At 39.1% G+C, this 7018-nt stretch overlaps 1 non-coding gene across 1 annotated transcript; it reads right to left on the reverse strand.

Annotated features, from left to right (window-relative positions):
* Positions 1-3592: 3592 nt before the first annotated feature.
* Positions 3593-3699, reverse strand: LOC127109987 (small nucleolar RNA R71). Its single transcript, XR_007797227.1, has one exon. It is a non-coding gene; the product is annotated as a small nucleolar RNA R71 (small nucleolar RNA).
* Positions 3700-7018: the final 3319 nt, after the last annotated feature.

Raw genomic sequence — 7018 nt, forward strand, 5'->3', positions numbered from 1 at the left:
CCGGTAGTTGTAAATACTACTTTTCTCCCCTTTGTAGAGTTTATCCTTGATATGTTCACTCTAATCGGTGACAGATATCCTCTTTGTGGTATTCTAACCAGTAAAAAGGTAGTTGTAATCCCTATTTTGTTCCCCGGAGCTTATCCTTGATATGTTCATCCTAGCCGATGACAAATATTCTCTTTGATGGTATTCTATCCAGCATTTGATAGATGTAATTCCTACTTTTTGTTCAGTTGGTTTATCTTTGATATGATCATCTTAATCGATGATGGATATCCTCTTTGGTTTCCCCATTCAAGTCTATCCTTGATATGTTCATCTTAACCGATGACGGATTTTCTTTTCTTTGAGTCTATCCTTGATATGTTCACTTTAATTAGTGATGGATATTCTCTCCCTTCGGTTTTCTGCCCAATAACCGGTAGTTGTAATTCCTATTCCTGTCATTTTTCCCCAACAAGTCTATTCTTAACCAGTAACCAGTAATGAATACCCCTCCTGGCGGCCCTCAGTGAGTCATCCTTGATATGTTCATCTTAACCGATGACGGGTGTCCTCTCTGTCAGATCTTTATTATCTCCTTACCCAGTAACAGGTAGTGGATAATAGATTTCTACTCCTCCTGTGTTGAAGTTTATTTCTTCCCCAGTTGAGTTAAGTGCATATTTTCGTAGTGAAATTGTTTTCCCTGCATGATTCAAGTATTTCAGTTTTTTCTAATATATTTGTTTCCCCTGCAAATGTTCTTTTGTTTCCCCGGCTGAGTCTTTCCATTTTTATGGAATTCCTCTAGTTCCCCAGCAATTTTAAGTTGTAGCCTGGCCTACGCACAACCTTTTTTATCCCCTCAGAGTCTTTGTCTCCCTAGTGAGTTTTCCTTATGGAATGCATTCTGCTCCTGTGGACCTTCGGTCTCTCTGATTCCTCTTCCTTTGTGCCAATGTTTCCCCATAGAGAATTTGCTTACATTCATATCATATGCATCATGAGGTCTCTTAGGGACCAAAATTTGTTTCTATATGTTGTTATTTAAACCCATTCTACTTAGTCGATACGAAGACTTTAACCTTCACCTCCTCAGTTAGAATGTCCTTAAATAGGGGCAGCTGTAAGACCCCAATTTTGACCCTAAGATCCCTCATGCTATCTCATCATATGCATTAACATTAGGATCATACCTTGGCATCCTCCTTACCCCTCTTTCATTAGGTTCGTTTTGGGAGAGATCACCAAGCACCATGTGATTGTATCATACTTGTATTTTATCATTTTACTAACTAAAATACCAAAAAATATGTCTTTGTATTTTCCTAACTCTTTTGTAGGAAGGGCATGATCACCTTGATCTATCAAGTTCACATCTAGGGTTTGAGACCCTCATGGCTAAGAGCTCAACCAAGGAATGATCCACAGGATCTCTAAGCATCATATATGAGTCCCCATGATCTCTAAATATCATTTTGATCAAGCATTCTTCAAGATTTTGGAGTTGGTTTGCCTTGGAGACTGATCACACTAAATCACACCGTGTTTTTGACTCGGATTTCACATGTTTATTATGACTTTATTATCATTTTATTTGTATTATGCTCTCTTTTATGTTGTTTTCAGATATTTAGCACTTTCGGGACCCTTTTAGAAGAAACGAAGCAAAAAAACCTAAAATTAGGGTTTTTCGGCGAATATTGTACACATGGCGTTGCACATGGCGACCGCTATAGGAGAAGCCCTGACTCATCAGCCCTCAACCAGGAGGTAACCGCCATGTTCCCATGATCTTTCCCATTTCCATACATGGCGGGCGCCACCTTTGCAAATCACGTTCCCACTAAGGAGAAGTTGGAGGGCACCATGGTCTTTGCAAGCTGCTGAAATCCTCTATAAATAGTTCGTTCCATTTCATTTTCAAATCATCCAACTTAGTTTACAACACTAAGACTATATTTATCATTTGTAAAGCGGTAATCCGTCACATCGGGGGGTTATCGCACCTTAGTGAGATTGAGTTAGGTCACTTCGAGTTGCTGTCGTCTTTATCTTCAGAGTCAGAGGTTTATTTTCCTTGTACCAGATTTAAAGCCTCCATTTGGAGCAGGTTCTTATTTTATTGCTTTTATTTATTTACTTGTCTCACTTTATTTTATTTACTTTCTGTCTACGCTTTACTTTATTTACTGTCTGTCTACGCTTTACTTTATTTACTTTCTGTCCACGCTTTATTTTTACACGTTTTACTCGTCCCTTACGCCTCACATTATAAAACAACTTTTCATCATGATCAATATCGTTGTGTTTGTTGGTATCACCATGTCTGGCTAAATCTTTTAAAGGTTAGAATGTAAGGATCGCGGTTAAAGAGATGTTTCACATATTGAATCTGTAGAAATACTTTAAAGGCTGTTTTGATTTTTAACTTGAGTTTTTTGAAACAAACTTGGTTAGTTTTAACTATTCAAGGAGTGTGAAAGCACCCTGGCTTAGTCAACTAGGAACTTTTATCACTATAAGGAAAAACTATTTTTGAAATTGCTTTCGGACGCGTTGATAGATTTAAAATCAGGAAACTCCTTGGGTAAACTTTCCAAATCAAAATCACTTTTCAACTAAGTTTACGAGTCTTATTTCTTAAAAATAAGTTTACTACTTTAGCGTTCTAAGCACCTTTTATAAGTGACAATAAAAGGCCTTAATTTAAGGGTAAACTCGGTTCTGAATACGTGAAATCGACAGTTCCTATTAAATGGATTCTTTTCAAGAGTAGAAAATATTTCCTCATAAGTAGTTCTATTTAGACAATCGAAACATCACTTAACTGACGTGATATACATTCAAACATGTCTTTATCTGCACTGAATTTATTATTTACTGTTATTTCACAACATCAATATCTCTTTTATACCGCCTTAGATAAACATCGTAATGATAGTAATTGATAGATTGACGATTTGGTCTCTGTGGGATCGATATTCTTATATATTACTCTGACGCGATTCGTGCACTTGCGAATTCATCGATCAAGTTTTTGGGGCCGTTGCCGGGGACCAACTTCGTCAAATTTCGTACCCTGTTGTTACACCGTCTAGACTAAGGCATTATTAACCGGTAAATGCGAAGAACCCGTAGTACCGGAAATTTAGTAGATCCTTTAACGGAACCCGAATGTTACACTCGTACATGCCTCTTACTCATCCGAATTAAGAAAGCTATGGCCGAGAATCGCGACCGGAGACCTCTTAAAGAATTTGCCCAACCCTCTGACGAGGAACCTAGTTCGAGTGTAGTAAACCCCCTTATACCTGCCAGCAATTTTGAACTAAAACCGTCTTTTTTGCAATTAGTGCAAGAGAACCAATTCGCGGGTCTCGCAATTGAGAACCCAAATCAATATTTAAAAGTTTTTATCCAACTGGCCGACACTTTTAAATCCAACGGTGCTTCACCTGATGCGATCCGTTTGAGATTATTTCCTTTCTCCCTCAGGGATAGAGCACGTTCATGGTTAGATTCACTTCCAGCTAATTCAATAATTACCTGGGAAGACCTTAGGAGAGTGTTCCTTGCTAGATATTTTCCCCCTAGTAAGACTGATGTTCTTCGAAACCAAATAACTAGATTTACTCAAAACCAAGGAGGATCGCTTTTTGAAGCTTGGGAGAGATATAAAGAGCTATTAAGAGTTTGCCCACACCATGGCCTAGAACAATGGCTGATCGTTCATACCTTCTACAATGGACTCCAGTATAACACAAAGATGAGCATCGACGTTGCCGCAGGTGGCGCGCTGATGAACAAACCTTGGCCTGAAGCTTGTGACCTAATTGAGGATATGGCCCAAAACCATTACCAATAGGGAACTGAACGAGCATCAATAGAGAAAAAGGAGACCCAAGGTGGAATACATGAGATAAGCTCTATGGACATGATGCAGGCGAAAATTGACGCTTTAGCCCTTAAGATCGAACATATGTCTACAAATACTAACACCGCAGTGGTAGTCCACACAAAGTGCGAACTTTGTGGATCTAAAGGACCCGAATCGGCAGAGTGTAACCTTTTGAACGACCTGAACACCGACCAAGTGAATTACGCCCAAGGTAACCCATTTTCAAACACTTACAACCCCGGATGGAAGAATCATCCAAATTTCTCCTATTTAAACCAGAACCCTATCCAAAATTATGCACCTCAGAGACCGCAAGGTTATGAAGCCCAAAAACCAAATCAACCTATGCAAGATGTGCCTCAGAAGTCAAACCTTGGGAAGATCATGGAGAGCTTTATATCAGGCCAGACTCAGCAAAATAAAGAATTCCTAAACCAGAACATTCACGTAAACGAACTGATAATGCAATTAGAAACTAAGGTTGATCAGATAATCACTCACAACAAGATGCTTGAAACCCGAATCTCACAGGTAGCACAAAACCAAGCCCCACAAACTACACCTGGAGGACAATTCCCTGGACAACCTCAACCAAACCCTCGAAGGCAAGCTAACGCTATCTCGTTATGAAGTAGGACCGCTTACTAAGGGCCTCACAACCCAGCAATGAGCAAGTCCAAAACTTCTAAAGGAAATATACCTACCAACCAAGAAGAGGAACCGGTGGAACCCGAGAAATAAACCGACCAAGAAGGAGAAGCCAAGAATAAAACTTACAAACCACCACCCCCGTATAAACCACCAAACCCATATCCGCAAAGACTTAAACAAACCAAAATCAATAATCAATACCAAAAATTTATAAAAGTAATAGAGAATCTTCATGTAGAGATTCCTTTCACCGAAGTCATCACCCAAATTCCGTCTTACGCCAAATTTCTCAAAGACATCTTAACCAACAAGCGTAGGCTTGACGATCCAAAACCCTTGGAATGCAACTTTATTTCTGAGGATAAACTTGCTAAGAAAGAGAAAGACCCTAGTAGTTTTTCTATACCTTGCATTTTAGGGAGTCATGTGATCGACAAAGGTTTCCTAAACTTAGGCACTAGTGTGAGTTTAATGCCCTTAGCTGTATGTAAAAGGTTAACCTTAGGAGAATTACAACCAACTAAGATGTCCCTTCAATCAGCCGATAGGTCTGTTAAGTATCCTGTAGGCATTTTATAAGACATCCCAGTTAGGATCAGTTAACTTTATATCCCAACAGACTTTGTAGTCATGGATATCAAGGAAGACGATGATATCCCTATCCTTTTAGGTAGACCATTCTTATCAACAGCCGAAGTTATAATAGATGTTAAAAGAGGAAAGTTAACTTTCGAAGTAAGGGATGAAAAGATCGAGTTTATTCTTTCAAAGTTCCTGATGGCACCAATCCTAGGAGATGTATGTTATGCGATCGATATCATAGATGAGTGCATAAGAGAATTTGATCGAGGAGAACCCGTGATCGAACCATTTTCAAACCCGAATGAAAAGGATGACGAGCTAGAGGAAACCGAACCTCACACTAACGAATGTTTGGATCTTACGCCAGACCTTTCACCAAATTCTCAAAAGCCAGCTCAAGAACTTAAGGAACTACCCAAGAACCTAAGATATGAGTTTTTGGATAAAGAAATGAACCACCTAGTAATAGTTAGTGCCACCTTAAACAAAGACGAGACAAACTGACTCTTGAATGTTTTAAGAAGATACCCCTCTGCTTTAAGGTACAACATCTCTGATTTAAAAGGTATAAGCCCATCCGTGTGTATGCACAGGATATCGCTAGAGGAGGATTCAAAACCTTCCAGAGAACATCATAGATGAATCAACCATGTAATGAGCGAGGTGGTGAAGAAGGAAGTCCTTAAACTGCTAGAGGCTGGTATAATCTATCTGATCTCCGATAGCAAATGGGTAAGTCCTGTACATGTGGTACCCAAAAAGGAAGGCATCACATACGTGCAGAACGAGAAGGGCGAGCATGTAGCTAAACGCATAGAAGGCGGATGGCGTATGTGCATAGATTATAGGAAGCTAAATAAGGCAACTAGGGAAGACCATTTCCCCCTTCCATTCATAGATCAAATGCTTGAGTGTCTTGCCAGACACTCTTACTTTTGTTATCTGGATGGATATTCTGGATTTTTCCCAATACCCATACACCCCGAGGATCAAGAGAAAACAACCTTTACCGGTCCTTACGAAACTTTTGCTTACAGACGAATGTCGTTTGGACTCTGTAATGCGCCAACTACTTTACAATGTTGTATGATGTCAATCTTCGCAGATTATCTTGACGGAATTATGGAAGTATTTATGGACGATTTCTCGGTGTGTGGGTTAGACTTTGAAGATTGCCTCATTAACCTTGAGAAAATCCTAGAGAGATGCGTAGAAGTTAACCTTGTGTTAAACTGGGAGAAGTGTCACTTTATGGTTAAAGAAGGCATAGTGTTAGGGCATATAATATCTGAAAGAGGCATTGAGGTCGACCAACCAAAAATAGAAGTTATAGAAAACCTTAACCCTCCTAAGACAGTTAGAGAAGTCCGTAGTTTTCTTGGACACGCCAGTTTCTACCGACGATTCATCAAAGATTTCTCTAAAATAACAAAACCCCTGACCAGCCTTCTGATGAAAGACATTGAATTCATTTTCGATGAAAAATGTATCGAAGCCTTTAATCAGTTAAAACAAGCACTAATTTCAGCACTCATTCTACAAACTCCGGATTGGACTAAACCCTTTGAAATAATGTGTAATGGCTAGCGATTTTGCTATAGGAGCTGTTTTAGGGCAAAGAAAAGATAAGAAACTACATGTAATATATTACGCCAATAGAACCCTAGACGTCACTCAATAAAATTATACAACAACAGAGAAGGAACTTCTAACTGTAGTTTTCGCAATCGATAAAGTTAGGTCTTATCTTGTAGGATCTAAGATTATAGTCTATACAGACCATGCAGTTATCCGTTACCTTCTAAGCAAAAAGGATGCGAAACCTAGATTACTCAGATGGATCCTTTTGCTACAAGAATTCGACTTAGATATTAGAGACAAAAAAGGAACAGAAAACGT

This window comes from Lathyrus oleraceus, chromosome 7, assembly GCF_024323335.1.
Source record: "Lathyrus oleraceus cultivar Zhongwan6 chromosome 7, CAAS_Psat_ZW6_1.0, whole genome shotgun sequence".
Taxonomy (NCBI): domain Eukaryota; kingdom Viridiplantae; phylum Streptophyta; class Magnoliopsida; order Fabales; family Fabaceae; genus Lathyrus; species Lathyrus oleraceus.